This window comes from Oncorhynchus mykiss, chromosome 7 (assembly GCF_013265735.2).
Source record: "Oncorhynchus mykiss isolate Arlee chromosome 7, USDA_OmykA_1.1, whole genome shotgun sequence".
Taxonomy (NCBI): domain Eukaryota; kingdom Metazoa; phylum Chordata; class Actinopteri; order Salmoniformes; family Salmonidae; genus Oncorhynchus; species Oncorhynchus mykiss.
This window is the reverse complement of record NC_048571.1, coordinates 28861598-28885175: the sequence shown is the minus strand read 5'-3', so window position 1 is coordinate 28885175 and position 23578 is coordinate 28861598.

Below are 23578 nucleotides of genomic sequence, written 5' to 3'. Positions count from 1 at the left end.
AGGGGAGGATGCTAGGTCAGTCTTTGAGTGGCTACAAACCAAACTAATACCCAGGTATGGCATCCCAAGACAAATCAAATTTGACAAATGGCTTACATTTAACAAACACCTGAGACAGGTGGAAGAAAGATTTGGCATAACCCGCAGATTTGGATCTGTGTACAGGCCCCAATCCCAAAATCTGGTGGAACGTCAAACCAAAAGCAAAAGCTAAGATAGCTAAAGTATGTGCCTCATGGGATAATGACTGGTAGAGTCATGCATGGTCCACCAAGGGAGGGAGGTCATATGCCCGCCCTTGATGTACAACAAATTGTAATGTCTAATTATGTGAAAAAACTGACGGTTCTCTCTGCAGCACTCTCTACCCAGGTTCACAAGGTCCAGGAGGGGGAGCTGCCGGGGGACACGCCACTACTGAAGGTAAAGGTTGGTGACGGGTGAGGGTTACAGTCCACAAGAGAAAGTGGCTGGAACCCAGGTGGACTGGACCGTACGAAGTGAAGGAGGTTACTTCACACTCAGTCCAGGTCAAAGGTAAATCAGGCACACCTTGGCACCGCCTTACACATTGCACCCCAGCCCCAATTCCTTCTAGAACACTGACTGAAGTCAGAGCTGATTTGAGAGGCCTAAATTCGATTCCAAATGAAGACACTCCTTCCTCAGGTGATGCGGCATCAAACTCCGCCTCCCCTGAGAAGGGAACCTCGCCCAGTTAGAGGGAAATTTCTCCCTCTCTGGGTGAGGCTGGGGATATCTGGTCCCTTATTTGTGATATTCCTACTGATATTTGGAGTAACCCTAGGACTTTCACATGGTTAATTGAACAACTATTTCACCCTGCCACATCACGTACACCAACCCCTACACATGTCCCTAACTCCTTTCCTGATATCACTCCCTCCAATCACTCCCGTCCCAAACGTAGCACTACACCTACAGACCCACCATGCAAACCAGACAAGGTTAGGAGCACCACCTTATGTATACCCACGATTGCAACCGCCACCTTTCTGCTATAGTTTTCACGTCTAATAGACGTGAAGAGAGGGATTTGTTATATAAGTATTCATACACATAGCTCATATAAACAAATACATTCTGTCGTAAGAACACATACACCCAGCCACAAGACTGACCCCCTCTATTGGTCGGATGCTCAGGATAAGGCTCTGCTGTGCACCAATGGGGCTTCTGCTCTGGCTAGAGCAAGGCCCGCCTCCAACCCTCCGACCAGTCAAGAAGACCGAAACGACAAGACTCCACCTACTTTATTCTATGTATAAAAATGAATGTAACCGTTGTATAGGCCTCTTTTTCACCTGGCTCCTTGCCGAGTTATGTGAACTAGGTCCGTGCACGTAAAACTGCGGGACAAGATATCTCTGACTCATTAAAACTGTCTTTTGTTACAACTGAAATCCACTCTGTCCAGCGTCCGTGATTTGGTCTCAACTCTCCAGTTTTTGAACACTAACAGTAAGTGTGTTGTAAATATCTCTTAACTTTTTCACCGATTCAGAGGAGCAAGTAGCTGCATTTTCTCTTCTGTCCTTCAGAGGACCCGTGAACATTAGCTCCACATGCTGTTTGTACTTACGCCATGCATCCGGTAAGTTTGTAGACTCCCAGTCCATTCGAGGTGAAGGAACTCCAGAAAAATCCATATTTTAAGACCTTTTACTCTGACACCATATCTTGTTTTGCACACTTTGTACACAATAATAAAATTCAGTACTACAGGATATTTCTTAACGTAGCTCTTTATTAGCTACCTATAACTGGCATGTTCCCGTATTGCCAACCAGGATCAAACTGACCATGACCTAACCATTTGGGTTGTCTTAACCAATCATAGCACAGTATGATATGGCGGTAAAATGCATCCAATTACATATCAGTATGTTTTTACACATATGAATATTACACTGTTGTTTTGACACGTCACTGGAAAACTAGAATAACTATATGTTGCTACAGGAGACGACCAATTCACAGTTAGTCTGTGTCTAGTTCTCCACACACGGACACATACCAAGATCACATGTTTTCTATATGCACAAGATAGTTTGAATATGTAAGGCTTCTGACCACCTTGTGTCATGAGTTCTTGGCCTTCCACCTCAGAGTGTAGGGCTGACCAGCTACATTATTGCAATTCTTATCAAAAAAAGGTTGATTGTTTGAAGAAATGACAGTCTTTCCAGATTGGGTAGAATTTCCACCACAATGTCCAGTAGGCTTTTTCAATACCAACAATGATAGACTAGACTCATAGTACAGAATGAATGACTGCCCGGTTCAACCTCAGTTCACCATCACATCATACTGTATTGGAGCAGCAGCAGCTGACTGCCCGGTTCAACATCAGTTCACCATCACCTCATACTGTATTGGAGCAGCACCAGCTGACTGCCCGGTTCAACATCAGTTCACCGTCTCACCTCATACTGTATTGGAGCAGCAGCTGACTGCCCAGTTCAACGTCAGTTCACCGTCTCACCTCATACTGTATTGGAGCAGCAGCTGACTGCCCGGTTCAACATCAGTTCACGGTCTCACCTCATACTGTATTGGAGCAGCAGCAGCTGACTGCCCGGTTCAACATCAGTTCACCATCACCTCATACTGTATTGGAGCAGCAGCTGACTGCCCGGTTCAACATCAGTTCACCGTCTCACCTCATACTGTCTTGGAGCAGCAGCAGCTGACTGCCCGGTTCAACATCAGTTCACCATCACCTCATACTGTATTGGAGCAGCAGCTGATTGCCCGGTTCAACGTCAGTTCACCGTCTCACCTCATACTGTATTGGAGCAGCACCAGCTGACTGCCCGGTTCAACATCAGTTCACCGTCTCACCTCATACTGTATTGGAGCAGCAGCTGACTGCCCGGTTCAACGTCAGTTCACCGTCTCACCTCATACTGTATTGGAGCAGCAGCTGACTGCCCGGTTCAACATCAGTTCACCGTCTCACCTCATACTGTATTGGAGCAGCAGCAGCTGACTGCCCAGTTCAACATCAGTTCACCGTCTCCCCTCATACTGTATTGGAGCAGCAGCAGCAGCTGACTGCCCAGTTCAACATCAGTTCACCGTCTCACCTCATAATGTATTGAAGCAGCAGCAGCTGACTTGATCGTTGATGCTAATCATCATGTTTGAATCTGAGAGTAAATAGAGCCGACTACACTCTAAAAAATGAAGGGTTCAACTGGAGTTGTTCTCAGATCCCCTAAGAACCGTAGGGTTCTTGGTCAATGAAAAACAGCCCCAAAAGGTTCTTCAAAGAACTTGTTAGAAGGGGGGTTCATCAAGGAACCTCGAAGTTCTTCCGGGAACTTCGCAATTTCAACTGAAAACGATGGTGACAAGTTTGGATGTGACAACAAATTAAAAAGGTTCAGTTGGGTTGATGTTTGGCTCTGAATATGTCTCGAAAATAATTTATTATAATAATATAACATAATAATAATGAATAACGAAGATAATTATGGGTTTCTGTTAATAGCTTTCATAACGTTACTATAGCTAATTAAGGTAAATATTAGAAAACTGGGTTTGACCATTGGCGTTGTATGAGCTACAGTACCGTTATCTAGCTTACGTTATGTCCTAACTAGGCACAACTAGGTTTGGATTATTTCCCTGAACTATATTCTTTCCCATATATTGTATATCGTTTCCATAAAGCCAAAAAGGCTTTACACTCGTTAATGTAAGTTTCCAATCTAGAGCAGTTCTCACTTTTGTGATAATGAACTAGCTAACGTTAACTAACTAACTAAGGACGGTGACCTGTCCAGACGAGATGTTACAACGAACTGAATCGTCAATGGAGGTCTTCCTCTTTATATAGCCTGCTACAGCATGCAATACTATAAACTCACAAGGGGGCAAAACGTTACATGTACAATAACCCATTTTGGAAACGTTACATGTACAATACTATTCCATTTAGGAAACGTTACATGGACAATACGATCCCATTTTGGAAACGTTACATGTACAATACTATCCCGTATTGGAAACGTTACATGTACAATACTATCCCGTATTGGAAACGTTACATGTACAATACTATCCCATTTTGGAAACGTTACATGGACAATACGATCCCATTTTGGAAACGTTACATGTACGCTCCCTTGTGGAGGGAAATTAATATCTTAGATGGTAGCTGTAGATGGGATTCAAATGCATAATGGTATTAATACAGTGTCTAGACTACCTCTTTAGTATAAATGCCCTTCAGAATCCAAACACAGTATTGCCACGCAGCAAAATGTTGCGTATAATCTTTCAAGTCAGCCTGATAAAAATATTGAACATTTTTTGTACAAAGATATCTTGAAATGTGATATTAGGCCTGTATGGCAGTACTGTATTGGCTAGTGCTTTCTCCAATATGTTCTTCTATTTTACATTACATTGTATGTCAATGCCATTTATCTTTCAATATTTATTTAATATATATATTTAAATGCTTGTAAGACTATTCTGACACATTTTCTCTTCCTTTGAAATTCTTACAGGACAGAACATGATCCCAATTGCATTGTGTTCAAGAAGAAGTTATGTTGTAGGACAGCTGCATTTGAAGTGTACATTTAACCTACATAGCAGTCAATACAAACTGAAATCTATTAGCATGCAAATGATCTTTTCAGATCTTCTCAGAAATTAATCAAATCCATGGATATAGACATAAAGAGAATTCAAGGGACTATCAGAGGTAGAGAGGCGAGGCAGGGGTGAGGACATCATCCTGCTATTTTGACAGTCCCTGATGGACAACACAGAAGAGGTATTTGCTCTTATTACTTCCCTTTCTCTAATGTATTGTGTAGTAAGATCATATCTTTACTTTACTAGGACTCAACTCCACAGCAGCAATTCTGATCTTGCCATACCTCTTCAATGAGAACCCAAGTGTCTTTTATGTCCCTGACAAGGTATGCGTATGCACAAATCAAATGTTTCTTCATAAACATAGGTGTGCATGCTTATATAAATCTCCAGCTGAACATTTATGTTCTTTGTATGTGTATTCATCTTTTCTTACTTTTGTTGACAGATTTCACCGCTCTTCACTCCTTTACTGCACATTGGTGGAAATCCATTTCACCATGAGAGTGAAATCCCGCTGGCCTTTGATGGGGAGAACATCCACGCCCTCGAGGACGTCCCCATGGGACTTGTGGCTCTGCTAAGCCTGGATTTTTTATTTTCCCTTAAATTTCCCCAACAATGTCAGAAAAACATTTATGTTCTTAAGTTACTGTGTTCTGGGGATAAGAGAAGTTGGGGTGAAGTTACCAGGGCTGGTCATAAAGATGGCAAACTTGTTTTTATTGTACATCATTATTTTTATTAAATGTCATGAAAAGTATTATACAAAGTAAATTTATTATTTATTATGGTCTGACATGTCCTCAGAAATGTTGACATTTTGTCATGTGTTTTGGTAAATGTTGTTTTGGTAAATTGTTTTGTAAATATTAATTCACATTTGTGGTGCCACTTAAAAAATAATGAATTATTTAAATAAATATTGTTATTTAAATATTTTTTTTATAATGGAGGGAGGGTGGACAGGGAGTTTAAAAAATGAACCCCAAAAGGTTCTTTGAGGAACCATGTTAAGGGGTTCTTCAAATAACTTTTAGAGGTTCCCCCACAGTTTCAATTTGAAGAACTCCTACAGGACACTCCAGGATCCTTTACTTTAATGTCTCCGAGAGACATTTACATACTTATACACAGCCCCATTTGGGATGACAATTTTGGGATGAAATGGCGGCCACTACAGACAGTCCTGATATTGCCCATAATTCGATGTCCTTGGACGTCACGTGCTGACTGGGTATGACCAAAGTTATTCTATTTAACTACACGTTGTAGTACATTTTTACACTATAATAAATGTTTCTAATGCCACATCGCCTGTTTTCAAAGGAAGTTGTTGGTTTTTAGGGGCAGTCGCTTTTTAACTATTTAGCTATTTTCGATACCAACTCCAGTCAGCAAATCAAAATCAAATCAAATGTATTTATATAGCCCTTTGTACATCAGCTGATATCTCAAAGTGCTGTACAGAAACCCAGCCTAAAACCCCAAACAGCAAGCAATGCAGGTGTAGAAGCACGGTGGCTAGGAAAAACTCCCTAGAAAGGCCAAAACCTAGGAAGAAACCTAGAGAGGAACCAGGCTATGTGGGGTGGCCAGTCCTCTTCTGGCTTTGCCGGGTGGAGATTATAACAGAACATGGCCAAGATGTTCAAATGTTCATAAATGACCAGCATGGTCGAATAATAATAAGGCAGAACAGTTGAAACTGGAGCAGCAGCACGGTCAGGTGGACTGGGGACAGCAAGGAGTCATCATGTCAGGTAGTCCTGGGGCATGGTCCTAGGGCTGAGGTCAGCAGATGCCGATGTGCGTCTTTCAGGTGATTCTGCCACTGTGACGTATAATCTAGTGAACGGGACGCTTCTTCAACATCAACAGCTAGTCAGCCACCTTGGTTCACTAACTTTATGGAAAAAGGTTTATTCAATTAATATAGTGTAACCGATGTGAAAAGGCTAGCTAGTTAGCGTTTCAATCGGTGACGTCACTCGCTCTGAGACCTTGAAGTAGTTGTCCCCTTGCTCTGCAAGGGTCGCGGCTTTTGTGGAGCGATGCCTCAAGGTTTGGCTGTTGATGTGTGCAGCGGGTCCCTGGTTCGAGCCCAGGTAGGAGCGAGTAGAGGGACGGAATCTATACTGTTACAATAGAAACTCCTCTCATACTATGAAGACACACACACCCCCGAATTTTCAGGCCTTAAGGGCAGTTTTATTTCAATTCTAGTACCCGATTGGTGAAAATCCAGTAAGCGTTTTATAGTTACATCATTAGGGTAATTTACCCTAAATTGGACACACTACCATCAGTTTCTGAGACAACTGCCCAGACTTTGTAGACTGTTTAATAATGCTTAAACCTCAACATGATCAAATTATCCATTAGAGATACCAACTCAAAACCTACGTTTGTCTACATATGGGTTGTTTAAATTGTATCTAATTATATTCCCAGTATTAATTTATCAAATCTATAGTAATCGATTATGCACACATACAATTCATAATATTTTCATTTATTCACAGAATCCATATAAAACGTAAGAAACATAATCTTGCAATTTTGCTCTCAAAGTGTCCACTGAAAATTGACTGGTAACAACAACTGGGACATAAAAGACACCCACCATGAGACCCACTAAATCTGCCCAAGAAGAGGCAAACAAAAGAAAAAAACAAAACAAACAAAGACAGGAAGCAAACCAAAACGGTAGCGCAACTAAAGTTGTTGACTCGCCACATCTATCAAGACAACTGGACCACTGGGCCAGACACTCTTAAATAGAACCTGGACCAGCTCAGGTAAAACACCTTCCCACTAACGAGATGGACAAGCCAGCACAGGTGTAACACATACTGACTAACAGAAATGGAAAAACCAAAGACTATAACACCTTAAGAGAATGCTTACCACCAACAGAAAACAACTTCCATTTCACATTATAATCAACTACAATTTGATTATAACTATTAACTTGTCCTTCACCAATATAAACATGGTGTCTACTAGCTGTCAACAATAAAAATAAAAAAAAACAGTTTTCCCCCACTAGCTTATAGAACTCTCATCCCCTTGGAACGAGCCCAAACAAAACTCATCTCCAATACGGAAAATGGCAATGGCAACTCACTGGCTAAACGCAAAACACAAAACCTTTTGACTGCCCACCCTTGAGACAATCAGAAACCAAGTTGTCCTTAACATGGGCATTTCTGATTTCAAGAGGAAACTCCTGCAATATCCGTAGTAACTTTCCACCTCACTGCGGAGCTTCTCTCTCTTTTCAGGGATCACTAGATAGGCATTTTGTTGGATCAGGGCCCAGTCCCCAATGTCATGCTCTAGTACATTTGGGTTGGCACATCTGAGAATGAACCCTGATATTCTAAAAGCAGGGAAACAATGTCAATATAATTGTCAGTTGGTTGCATTAATAATAATCATTATAGAATGTTACATGAAATGTAAATATGAAATATTTGGTTGCATAGTCTTATTATGACATTTTGCTCGGTGGGATAGCCCAACGTCAAAACACAGTTTTAACTTGTTTAAATCAATAACCAATATGCAGAAAGTTTGTGATATAATGAAAACCTAAACAAAAAATGTGCTATGTACACAAACATCTGCCACAATAATCATATTACTTGTTTTTTTAAACCTTCACCTTAACTGCACAAACACCAAAAACACTGTTGTTTTGACAAGTAGCAATAAATCACTGATATCAATTAGGGGGGAAATCAGGTTGTACGTTCTGTTGAAACTAACACAACTAAAAAAACACATGGAAATGGGAGATATCTTTTCCTCACTGGTTAAAGGACAATCTGCAGAAGACAGACAGCTACATTTTGGAGTGATGCATTTACATTTAGGGGTCACTAAACAAAGGAATGCAACACTTATTTTTCATCACTCAACGATATCATGTTGAAATCATTTGTATGAGAGGAGGGAGATGAGGTTGCACGTCCTGTTAAAACAGCTCAAAAACCACACGGAATCTGGGAATAATGTGTACATCACTGGTTAGAGGATCATTTGTAGAAAACATAAAATTTTGAAGTGTTGCATTTTGATTCAAGTGGGCCACCAACATATTAAGTGTAACACAGCTCTTTTTGTGTTAGTCACTTTTTGTTAAATCACATAAATAGTACTCTTTCAATTCAGAGCCTGGATTTTTCCCCAGGCTAATATCCATATCACGCTGAAATCAATTAATGGGGCAAATGTTTATGGTTCTACATTGTGAAATTCCTTAAACTACTCCTACTACAATGTTAAAAACATTCTACATTGTGGCATTATTTCATTGATATCACGAAATACCTCCATGTATTTTCTGATGTTTGATCAGAGATCTTTTATCAAAGTATCTCTTGGCACACTGATCACAGCTATATGTTTCTCTCCTGTGTGTGTTCTCTGGTGTGATACCAGATGGCCAGATTGACCAAAACTCTTCCCACATTGAGCACAGCTATAAGGTTTCTCTCCTGTGTGTGTTCTCTGATGAATTTTAATGCCTGATGAGGTGAATCTCTTCCCACAGTCAGAGCAGCAGTGAGTGCTCTTCCCTGTGGATCTTTGCATGTGTTTATTGAGGCGTTCTGTTCTGGAGAGACTCTTCTCTGCCTCGTCAGCATCATGAGGTTGTTGAAGCTGCCCAGAGGATCCACGATAGTTAGATATCTCTCCTGTGTGAACAACAAAGTCAGACAGATGATTAAAGGCCCACAACAGCGGAATCCACTGCAAAAGGTGATGCCAACAGGATAGCCATGATGTTGTACAACAATTGACATCTGTAATGAATGTTCAAATTATTTGACAATTATCTTAAAATGAGCAAGAAAAGTAATATTTTGTCTTGTTTTCACATTAGTAGTAACATTGATGATTGTAGGCTAGAAAGAAGATTCATGTTGTTGAAACTCTAAACAGGGTGCCAGACAACTTTTGGTCTATAATATAGGCCCCTTTCTGTGTTTGCTAAAATTGCGGCACGAGGGCAATTTGATTGCAGAAACTCCTCCCTGCTAATGAGGAAACCGATAGTTATGGATGTCCTATATCTGCCTGGAGCAAAAATGGTGAGCAAAGATTTTAGTTTTTCTCCATTCTCCATCTCCATAACTCAATTTCCAGGTTGCTTAAGAGTACATTTCACACTACTTTGGATTATAATTGTAAGGCTCGTTTGAATGTCCTGTTTAATATAATGTTTTCTACAGTATTAAGAATTATGTGTAATTATTGATCTCCCCATCCCGGATCCGGGATCGTGAATACCAACTCAAGCTCATTACCATAACGCAATGTTAACTATTCATGAAAATCGCAAATGAAATAAATATGCCATCTCTCAAGCTTAGCCTTTTGTAAACAACACTGTCATCTCAGATTTTCAAAATATGCTTCTCAACCATAGGAAAACAATCATTTGTGTAAAAGTAGCTAGCTAGCGTAGCATTTAGCGTTAGCATTAGCGTTAGCATCCAGCACGCAACATTTCAACAAAAACATAAAAGCCTTCAAATAAAATAATTTACCTTTGAAGAACTTCGGATGTTTTCAATGAGGAGACTCTCAGTTAGATAGCAAATGCTCAGTTTTTCCAAAAAGATTCTTTGTGTATTAGAAATAGCTCCGTTTTGTACATCACATTTGGCTACCAAAAAAACCCGAAAATTCAGTCCTCAAAACTCGAACTTTTTTCCAAATTAACTCCATAATATCGACTGAAAACATGGCAAACGTTGTTTAGAATCAATCCTCAAGGTGTTTTTCACATATCTCTTCGATGATATATCGTTCGTGGAAGCATGGTTTCTCCTCTCAATCAAATGGAAAAATACTTGCACGTGGCTTTCGACGCAGGACACCAGGCGGACACTTGGAAAATGTAGTCTCTTATGGTCAATCTTCCAATGATATGCCTACAAATACGTCACAATGCTGCCGACATCTTGGGGAAATGGCAGAAGTTCTAAGCTTATTCCTGTCGCATTCACAGCCATATAAGGAGACATTAGAAAACAGAGCTTCAGAAATTCTGCTCATTTCCTGTTTGACGTTTCATCATGGTTTCGCCTGTAGAATGAGTTCTGGGGCACTTACAGACAAAATCGTTGCAGATTCTGAAACTTCAGAGTGTTTTCTTTCCAAAACTGTCAAGAATATGCATAGTCGAGCATTTTTTCGTGACAAAATATCGCGCTTAAAACGGGAACGTTTTTTATCCAAAAATGAAATAGCGCCCCTAGAGATGCAACAGGTTGACAGTATCCATTTGGGTGTTGTCAATAAAGTTAAGTTTTTTATTTCACCTTTATTTAACCAGGTAGGCCAGTTGAGAACAAGTTCTCATTTACAATTGCGAATTGCGACAAAAAAACAACAGAGTTACACGTGGGATAAACAAAACTACAGTCAATAACACAATAGAAAAATCTATATACAGTGTGTGCAAATGGAGTAAGGAAGTAAGGCAATAAATAGGCCATAGTAGTGATGTAATTACAATTTAACAAATTAACACTGGAGTGATAGATGTGCAGATGAGGATGTGCAAGTAGAAATACTGATGTGCAAAAGAGCAAAAGAAGTTAATAAAAACATGGGGATGAGGTAGGCAGTTGGATGGGCTATTTACAGATGGGCTGTAGCGATCGGTAAGCTGCTCAGGTAGCTGATGCTTAAAGTTAGTGAGGGAGATATAAGACACCAACTTCAGAGATTTTTGCAATTCGTTCCAGTCATTGGCAGCAGAGAACTGGAAGGAAAGGCGGCCAAAGAAAGCGTTGGCTTTGGGGATGACCAGTGAGATATACCTCCTGGAGCGTGTGCTATGGGTACACCCATAGCTTTGGTGACCAGTGAGCTGAGTTAAGGCGGCCAGGCAAAGACTTATAGATGACCTGGAGCCAGTGGGCTTGGCGAAAAATATGTAGCGAGGGCCAGCCGAAAAGAGCATACAGGTCGCAGTGGTGGGTGGTATATGGGGATTTGGTGACAAAACTGATTGCACTGTGATAGACTGCATCCAGTTTGCTGAGTGGAGTGTTGGAGGCTATTTTGTAAATGACATCGCCGAAGTCAAGGATCGGTAGGATAGTCAGTTTTACGAGGGTATGTTTGGCAACGTGAGTGAAGGAGGCTTTGTTCTGAAATAGGAAGCTGAATCTAGATTTAATTTTGGATTGGAAATGCTTAATATTAGTCTGGAAGTAGAGTTTACAGTCTAACCAGACACCTAGGTATTTATAGTTGTCCACATATTCTAAGTCAGAACCATCCAGAGTAGTGATGCTGGATGGGGGGGTGGGGGCAGCGATCGGTTGAAGAGCATGCATTTAGTTTTACTGGCGTTTAAGAGCAGTTGGAGGCCACAGAAGGACTGTTGTACGGCATTGAAGCTCGTTTGAAGGTTTGTTAACACACCACCACTAATGATTTGTGGAGCTTCTCAAATACATTTTTCTTCACCTCAAACAGCAAGTAAACAAAGTCTAATCAAAATCATTTGCGTATGACAATATTTCCTCAAAGTATTTTTGTAAAATATCTCCAGCTCTCTCCCGTTCGATAACCACTCGGCATAAAAGGGAAAAATGTAATGCTCTGATCCAGTGGAAATGTCATAAAATACCTGATTACTTCTTATCCTTTGCACAAATAGTCGACAGCTATGTCTGTCCCAAACTCACTGGTGCCGGGAAACTGAGGGCCCAGAATTTTTTTTACCATGCTGCAAGTTTCGGAGGACCCAGTTGATAGTTGATACAATGTTTAAAGATCATTGTAGACAGGCCATGTGCAACAAATGTGATTTATAGGATATTTTCTACCTGAAGACTGCAATGTTTTTATTTGTTGGCTTTATGTAGGCTATTTTTACATAGTTGGCAATGGCAATAAAAGTTACTTTTAGATTTGTATAATTTTCCTTTAGATAGAATGTAGATTAATCACAGACAATACTTTTGAAATACTATGATAAAATAAATGAAACTGTTCCACCAAAATGTGCATATGAAAATCATTATTGGCACACAGATTGGTAGAAATGGTAGGATAAATTGGCACTCCAAATGGAAAAGGTTGCCGACTGCTGATGTGGTCTATCTATCTGTAGTGTATTAGTCTATTACTGAAGAACCAGAACGGCAGAATTTACAAAGTCCAGCAGGAGACAACTGGCTCCCTCTGGTCAGGTTATGTTGGTGACCGGCCCCTCTAGTCAGGTTATCTTGATGACTGGCCTAGTCATTTGTGTATCTTAATTATTTAATCAAACAGCGTGCTTAAAGCATCAGACAAGTTACGCACATACATATACATATAGTTAACCCGTAAAAGTCGTCCGGGTTAGGGAGGATTTGGCCGGCAGGGATATCCTTGTATCATCGCTCACTAGCGACTCCTGTGGCGGGCCGAGCACAGTGCACGCTGACACGGTCGCCAGGTGTACGGTGTTTCCTCCGACACATTGGTGCAGCTGGCTTCCGGGTTGGATGGGGATTGTATCAAGAAGCAGTGTGGGTTGTGTTTCGGAGGACGCATGGCTCTCGACCTTCGCTTCTCCCGAGTCCGTACGGGAGTTGCAGCGATGAGACAAGACCACTCTTGATGGGTAGACTAGTCTTACTTCTATATGCGTAATTAGGTGTTGGACCAATTGGATACCACGAAATTGGTGCAAAAATTTAATAACATAGATTTCAAAATAATTTTGCAATGTCTGCCTGTAACTGTTGCTGCTGTTGAAAGAAGTGTCCCGTCTACTAGATTATACGTCACACCAACAGCCTTTCAGACAAAAGTTAAAGTGTAGGAAGCATGAGTTTTTACTCACCAGTGTAACAACACAGTGTGGTTAAAGACTTAGTAAGCTAGTAAGCTAGATATAGTCACGATCTGGTTACCTATAAGTACAAACAGTTATGTTTTTGCGTTATTACATATTTCCTTAACTTATTTCTGGATATCAAATCAAATACAATTGTATTTGTCACATGTGACAAAGGTGTAGACCTTACAGTGAACTGCTTACTTAGAAGCCCTTAACCAACAATGCTTTAAGAAGTTAAGAAAATAGGTAAAAATTTCAAAAAAAAAGTAACAAATAATTAAGCAGCAGCAGTAAAATAACAATAACAAGGCTATACAGTGCCTTGCGAAAGTATTCGGCCCCCTTGAACTTTGCGACCTTTTGCCACATTTCAGGCTTCAAACATAAAGATATAAAACTGTATTGTTTTGTGAAGAATCAACAACAAGTGGGACACAATCATGAAGTGGAACGACATTTATTGGATATTTCAAACTTTTTTAACAAATCAAAAACTGAAAAATTGGGCGTGCAAAATTATTCAGCCCCCTTAAGTTAATACTTTGTAGCGCCACCTTTTGCTGCGATTACAGCTGTAAGTCGCTTGGGGTATGTCTCTATCAGTTTTGCACATCGAGAGACTGACATTTTTTTCCATTCCTCCTTGCAAAACAGCTCGAGCTCAGTGAGGTTGGATGGAGAGCATTTGTGAACAGCAGTTTTCAGTTCTTTCCACAGATTCTCGATTGGATTCAGGTCTGGACTTTGACTTGGCCATTCTAACACCTGGATATGTTTATTTTTGAACCATTCCATTGTAGATTTTGCTTTATGTTTCGGATCATTGTCTTGTTGGAAGACAAATCTCCGTCCCAGTCTCAGGTCTTTTGCAGACTCCATCAGGTTTTCTTCCAGAATGGTCCTGTATTTGGCTCCATCCATCTTCCCATCAATTTTAACCATCTTCCCTGTCCCTGCTGAAGAAAAGCAGGCCCAAACCATGATGCTGCCACCACCATGTTTGACAGTGGGGATGGTGTGTTCAGGGTGATGAGCTGTGTTGCTTTTACGCCAAACATAACATTTTGCATTGTTGCCAAAAAGTTCAATTTTGGTTTCATCTGACCAGAGCACCTTCTTCCACATGTTTGGTGTGTCTCGCAGGTGGCTTGTGGCAAACTTTAAACGACACTTTTTATGGATATCTTTAAGAAATGGCTTTCTTCTTGCCACTCTTCCATAAAGGCCAGATTTGTGCAATATACGACTGATTGTTGTCCTATGGACAGAGTCTCCCACCTCAGCTGTAGATCTCTGCAGTTCATCCAGAGTGATCATGGGCCTCTTGGCTGCATCTCTGATCAGTCTTCTTCTTGTATGAGCTCAAAGTTTAGAGGGACGGCCAGGTCTTGGTAGATTTGCAGTGGTCTGATACTCCTTCCATTTCAATATTATCGCTTGCACAGTGCTCCTTGGGATGTTTAAAGCTTGGGAAATCTTTTTGTATCCAAATCCGGCTTGAAACTTCTTCACAACAGTATCTCGGACCTGCCTGGTGTGTTCCTTGTTCTTCATGATGCTCTCTGTGCTTTTAACGGACCTCTGAGACTATCACAGTGCAGGTGCATTCATACGGAGACTTGATTACACACAGGTGGATTGTATTTATCATCATTAGTCATTTAGGTCAACATTGGATCATTCAGAGATCCTCACTGAACTTCTGGAGAGAGTTTGCTGCACTGAAAGTAAAGGGGCTGAATAATTTTGCACGCCCAATTTTTCAGTTTTTGATTTGTTAAAAAAGTTTGAAATATCCAATAAATGTCGTTCCACTTCATGATTGTGTCCCACTTGTTGTTGATTCTTCACAAAAAAATACAGTTTTATATCTTTATGTTTGAAGCCTGAAATGTGGCAAGAGGTCGCAAAGTTGAAGGGGGCCGAATACTTTCGCAAGGCACTGTAGTTCCGGCGTTCGAAGGACCAATTGTTACGGGAATTATATTCCTCTATGTTTTAATACCCAATTAAAATGAAACACTCTGTCAATTCCTAAGAATTTGTAAGACTCTTATTTGTATAAAATGGACAGAGACCAGTCTCAAATATCAACCAGCTGTGTTTATTCTCGAGAGTACTGAACATGATACAGTTTACCACAGGTTATAAACTGAAGATGACGTCATTAGTTTTCGTATTACACCGTCTCATCTCCGCTCCAGTATAATGGCTGTATGGTTCTCAAGACTTAGATACTTTATGACCAGAGCCAAGGTCTGCCTGTGTAGATAAGCGTTCTAGCCAGTCTAGCGATAAGTTAATTCATTTCTACCAAGGAACAGACAGTCATTGTTCTAATTCTTGATTATATTTACACACATTATATTCAGTACTAGGATTAAAAACATACATAACATAATAGTATTCAGATTAGTCAGTCCTGATTGAAATGTATACATAATTAGTCATTATTGATAAAAAATCCCTTAACACTAATACTAATACTAATACCCTTCACCACATAGCTAATACTTATTTATACCCTACACCACATATGTCAGAGTCAAGGCCCGCGGGCCACATCCGGCCCGCAAGAAGGTTTTTTACGGCCCCTGGGATGATCTTGATTTATTATTAGAACCGGCCCGCAGCAAGCCGGCAGCCCGCAGATCTTTTACACGCACCAATACTACATTTCCCACAATGCAAAGGTGACGCACCGAGCAGTAGGCTGCTTCATTTCAATATTTATTGGCACAGCAGTCGTCAGCATCACAGTAAAATTAACTTTCAGATACCCATCAAAAATGGCAAAACGGAAGGTGGATACTGAGAACCGGGGGTTTCAAACAAGGTGGGAGTCGGAGTATATGTTCACGAAGGTAGCTGGAAAACCTGTGTGTCTTCTGTGTGGAGAAAGTGTGGCGGTACTGAAAGAGTATAATCTGAGACGACATTATGAAACGAAACACGCGGACACACACGCGGACGCAACTGTCAAGGCCAGTTTTATTTTGGCAGAAGAGATCGCTAAATCAGCCCGGCCATTTACGGAGGGGGATTTCATCAAAAACTGCATGATTAAAGTTTGTGACGAAGTTTGCCCAGAAAAAAGGCAACTCTTTTTAGATGTGAGTCTGAGCAGAAACACCATTGCCGAGAGAGTAGACCAGTTGTCCATCAATCTAAAAGAGCAGCTTGTGAAAAAGGGAAAAGATTTTATTGCATATTCCTTGGCTGTGGATGAGAGCACCGACATTTCTGACATTGCCCAGTTGTCAATTTTCATCCGCGGAGTGGACTCCAACCTAAGCGTGACAGAGGAGTTTTTGGCTTTACGTCCTATGCATGGCACAACTACGGGGCATGATTTGTATGAAGAGGTGTCAAGATGTGTAAATGAGATGGAGCTGCCTTGGGAAAAACTCGTGGGTTTGACAACCGACGGAGCACCTGCGATGTGTGGACACAGGAGCGGACTGGTGGCGAAGATACGGGAAAAGATGCAAGAGGAAAACGCGACAGGTGAGCTGACAGCTTATCATTGTATCATACACCAGGAAGCGTTGTGCGGTAAAGCCTTGAAAATGGAGCATGTAATGAGCATCATCACGCGCACAGTTAACTTTATCAGAGCCAAAGGTTTGAATCACCGCCAGTTCAAGGCATTTCTGACGGAGTTAGAAACGGAGCATGGTGATTTGCCTTATCACACAGAGGTGCGATGGCTAAGCCAGGGAAAGGTGCTTCAAAGATGTTTCGAGCTTCGTGAGGAGATTTGTCTGTTCTTGGACAGCAAAGGGAAAGACACAACACAACTCCGAGACGAAATGTTTCTGTGTGAAATGGCTTTTCTGTGTGACATTACGAGTCATCTGAATGCAATAAACTTGCAGCTGCAGGGTCGGGATCGTGTCATCTCTGATATGTACAGTACAGTGAAGGCATTTAAAACCAAACTGACTCTGTGGGAGACGCAGATGCGGAAAGAAAATTTGAGCCACTTTCCCAGCTGCCAGACCATGAAAGAGAAGCTCTCTACCAGTGCGTTCCCGAGCACACAGTTGGCTGATAAAATAGGTATGCTTGCCGCTGACTTTCGACGCCGATTTGCTGACTTTGAAGCACAAAAAAGCAGGTTGGAACTGCTCGGTAACCCATTTGCTGTTGACGTGGAAAGCTCACCACCAAACCTCCAAATGGAGTTGATTGACCTCCAATGCAATGATGCACTGAGGGCAAAATATGCGGCAGTGGGTGCTGCGGAGTTCGCCCGTTTCCTCCCCGGCACAATGCCCCAGCTGCGCATCCAGGCTGCTCAAACGTTGTCTATGTTTGGCAGCACATACCTGTGTGAACAACTGTTTTCTTTGATGAACCTGAACAAAACATCACACAGAAGTCGACTTACTGCTGAACACCTCCACTCAATTCTGAGGATTTCTTCAGCTCAGAGCCTTACCCCGAACATTGATGAACTTGTGGAAAAGATGGGACACCACCAAGTATCACCCTCAACCTCAAACAAGTGAACATTACTGTGCAATCACATATTTAGAGTTTTTACTCAGTTCAAGTTTAAAAGTTAAAATTTAATATTTGTTTTCACTGCATGTTACTTCTCCTTAAACAAAGTGTTGTTTTTGATTAATAGATTTTTGCACTTTATTTTTTTGTATTTCAATCCAATTATATTTTAAAAATATTTCAGTTGAGTGGATGATAGAAAATTGCTATTATTGTTTTTTCTTTGAAGTAAATTTAGCCCACTTTTGCTAAAATAGAAAATATAGTCTACTGATGGTGCCTTGAATACCGGTTTCTTTCATTTAATGTTCATGTTATGGGGATATTTATATAAAGGAAATTTGTCTTTTGTGTCTGTTGAAAATTAAAGATTACTGACAGAGCCATAAGAAAATATTGCTTTATTTATCTGATCATATTGTAATATATTTGTTAGGTTTTCAGTAGGTTCAATTAGGTTCACTAGACTATATGCGTCATTTAAAAATTTTTCAATGAACATTCGAACAGTCCGGCCCTCGTCTTGTAGCTGATTTTTTTATTTGGCCCTCCGTCCATTTGACTTTGACACCCCTGCCCTACACCCTATAGCTAATACTAATTCTAATTAGCTAATATAGCTCATACTAATTCTAATACCCTACACCCTATAGCTAGTACTAATACTAATACCTTACACCCTATTGCTAATACAAATACTAGTACCCTACACCCTTTAGCTAATTTTAATACCATAATACCCTATAGCTAATACTAACACTAATACCCTACACCCTATAGCTAATACTAATAATCTACACACAATAGCTAATGCTAATACCCTACACGCTATAGCTAATACTAATATCTAATACCATACACCCTTTAGCTACTACTAATACCCTTAACCCTATAGCTAATACTAATACTAATACCCTACACACTATAGCTAATACTAATACCTAATACCCTACACCCTATAGCTAATACTAATACTAATACCATACACCCTATAGCTAATACAAATACTAATACCCTACACCCTTTAGCTAATACTATTACCATAAATCCTACAGCTAATAGTAATACTAATACCCTACACCCTTTAGCTAATTCTAATACCATACACCATATAGGTAATACTAATAACCGACACCCAAAAGCTAATACTAATAATAATACCCTATAACTGATACTGATACTAATACCCTACATCCTATAGCTAATATTAAAACCATACACCCTATAACTAATACTAATATCATACACCCTGTAGCTAATACTAATACAATACACACTATAGCCAATACTATTACCTAATACCCTAGAGATAATTCTAATACTAATACCCCACACCCTATAGATAATACTAATACTAATACACTACACCCTATAGCTAAGTCTAATACCCTACACCCTATAGCTAAAACTAATATTAATACAATATACCCTATAGCTAATACAAATACTAATACCCTACACCCTTTAGCTAATACTAAAACCCTACACTCTATAGCTAATACTAATACCCTATAGCTAGTACTAATACTAATACCATAAACCCTATAGCTAATACTAATACTAATACCATATACCCTATAGCTAATACTAACACTAATACCCTACACCCTATAGCTAATACTAATACCCTACACACAATAGCTAATGCTAATACCCTACACGCTATAGCTAATACAAATACTAATGCCCTACACCCTTTAGCTAATACTAATATTAATACCCTACACCCTATAGCTAATACTAATACCCTTCATACAATAGCTAATGCTAATACCCTACACACTTTAGCTAATACTAGTATGAATGCCATACACCCTGTAGCTAATACTAACAGTAACACACTACACCCTATAGCTAATACTATTACCCTACACCCTATAGCTAAAACTAATACTAATACCCTACACCCTATAGCTAATACTAATACTAACACCCTACACCCTATAGCTAATACTATTACCATAAATCCTACAGCTAATATTAATACTAATACCCTACACCCTTTAGCTAATTCTAATACCATACACCATATAGCTAATACTAATAACCGACACCCAAAAGCTAATACTAATAATAATACCCTATAACTGATACTGATACTAATACCCTACATCCTATAGCTAATATTAATACCATACACCCTATAACTAATACTAATATCATACACCCTGTAGCTAATACTAATACAATACACACTATAGCCAATACTATTACCTAATACCCTAGAGATAATTCTAATACTAATACCCCACACCCTATAGATAATACTAATACTAATACACTACACCCTATAGCTAAGTCTAATACCCTACACCCTATAGCTAAAACTAATACTAATACCCTACACCCTATAGCTAATACTAATACCCAACACCCTATAGCTATAGCTAATACTAGTACTAATACCATACACACTACAGCTAATACAAATACTAATACCCTACACCCTATAGCTAATAGTAATACTAACACCATACACCCTATAGCTAATAGTAATACTAACACCATACACCCTATAGCTAATACTAATTATAATACCCTACACCCTAAAGCTAATACTAATACCCTACAACCTAGAGCTAATACTAATACTAATACCATACATCCTATAGCTAATACTAACACTAACACCCTACACCCTATAGCTAATACTAACACTAACACCCTACACCCTAAAACAATTACTAATACCCTACACCCTATAGCTTTGACTTATACCCTACACCCTATAGCTAATGTCAAATCAAATTTATTTATATAGCCCTTCGTACATCAGCTGATATCTCAAAGTGCTGTACAGAAACCCAGCCTAAAACCCCAAACAGCAAGCAATGCAGGTGTAGAAGCACGGTGGCTAGGAAAAACTCCCTAGAAAGGCCAAAACCTAGGAAGAAACCTAGAGAGGAACCAGGCTATGTGGGGTGGCCAGTCCTCTTCTGGCTGTGCCGGGTGGAGATTATAACAGAACATGGCCAAGATGTTCAAATGTTCATAAATGACCAGCATGGTCGAATAATAATAAGGCAGAACAGTTGAAACTGGAGCAGCAGCACGGTCAGGTGGACTGGGGACAGCAAGGAGTCATCATGTCAGGTAGTCCTGGGGCATGGTCCTAGGGCTCAGGTCAGTTGAAACTGGAGCAGCAGCATGGCCAGGTGGACTGGGGACAGCAAGGAGTCATCATGTCAGGTAGTCCTGGGGCATGGTCCTAGGGCTCAGGTCCTCCGAGAGAGAGAAAGAAAGAGAGAAGGAGAGAATTAGAGAACGCACAATTAGATTCACACAGGACACCGAATAGGACAGGAGAAGTACTCCAGATATAACAAACTGACCCTAGCCCCCCGACACATAAACTACTGCAGCATAAATTCTGGAGGCTGAGACAGGAGGGGTCAGGAGACACTGTGGCCCCATCTGATGACATCCCCGGACAGGGCCAAACATACTAATACTAATACCCTACTCCCTATAACCAATACTAATACTAATATCCTACACCCTATAGATAACAATAATTCTAATTAGCTAATATAGCTAATACTAACACTAATACTAATAGCCTATATCTAATACTAATACTAATACCCTACACCCTATAGCTAAAACTAATCCGAATACCCTACAACCTATAGCTAATACTAATACTAATACCATACACCCTATAGCTAATACTAGTACTAATACCCAACACCCTAAAGCTAATACTAATACCCTACAACCTATAGCTAATACTAATACTAATACTAATACCATACACCTTATAGCTAATACTAACACTAAGACCCTACACCCTATAGCTATTACTATTACCCTACACCCTATAGCTAATACTAATTCTAATTAGCTAATATAGCTAATACTAACACTAATACTAATACCCTATAGCTAATACTAATACTAATACCTAACACGCTATAGCTAAAACTAATTCCCTACACCCTATAACTAATACTAGAACCCTACATCCTCTAGCTAAAAATAATATCATACACCCTATAGCTAATGCTAATACTAATACCATACACCCTATAGCTAATACTAATACTAATATCCTACGCCCTATAGCTAATACTAATACCATACACCCTATAGCTAATAATAATACTGATACCATACACCCTATAGCTAATATTAACACTAACACCCTACACGCTATAGCTAATACTAGTACCCTACACCCTAAAACTAATACTAATACCCTACACACTATAGCTTTGACTTATACCCTACACCCTATAGCCAATACTAATACTAATATCCTACACCCTATAGATAACACTAATTCCAATGAGATAATATAGCTAATACTAACACTAACACTAATACCCTATAGCTAATACTAATACCCTACACACTATAGCTAATACAAATTCCCCACACCCTATAACTAATTCTAGAACCCTACACACTATAGCTAATACTAATACCCGATACCCTACAACCTATTGCTAATACTAATACCAACACCCTACACCCCATCGCTAACACTAATACTAATTCCCTACACCCTATAGATAACACTAATAACCTACACCCTATAGCTAATACTATTACTGATAGCCTACAACCTACAACTATTACTAACACCCTACACCCTATAGCTAACACTAATACTAATTCCCTACACCCTATAGATAACACTAATAACCTACACCTTATAGCTAATACTAATACTAATACCCTTAACCCTATAGCTAATACTAATACTAATTCCCTACACACTATAGCTAATACTAATACCCGATACCCTACACCCTATAGCTAATACTAATACCATACACCCTTGGCTAATACTAATACTAACATCCTACACCTTATAGCTAATACTAATACTAATACCCTACACCCTATAGATAACACGAATAACCTACACCCTATAGCTAATAATAATACCCTACACCCTATAGCTAAAACTAATACTCATACCCTACAACCTATAGCTAATACGAATAATAATACCATTCACCCTATTGCTAATACTAATACAAATACCATACACTATATAACTAATACTAATACCATACACCCTATAGCTAATACTAACACTAACACCCTACACCCTATAGCTAATACTAATACCCTACACCCTATAGCTAATACTAATACTAATACCCTACACCCTATAGCTAATACTAGTACCCTACACCCTAGAGATAATACTAATAATAATAAACTACTGCCTAAAGCTAATACTAATACCCTACACCCTATAGCTAATACTAAAACTAATATCCTACACCCTATAGCTAATACTAATACCCTACACCCTAGAGATAATACTTGTACTAATACCCTACACCCTACAGCTAATTTTAATATCCTACACACTCTTGTGAATGCTAATACGAATACCCTACACCCTATAGCTAATACTAATACCCTACACCCTCTAGCTAATACTAATACCCTACACCCATTTGCTAATACTAATACCCTACACCCTAATGCACTGTATACCCCTAATTCACTGTATACCCCTTTCTACCACTGGCAGAGTTTTCTACCACTGGGGGAGTGTTCTATCGCTGGCAGAGTTTTCTACCACTGGCAGTTTTGTAATACAGTCAGGTG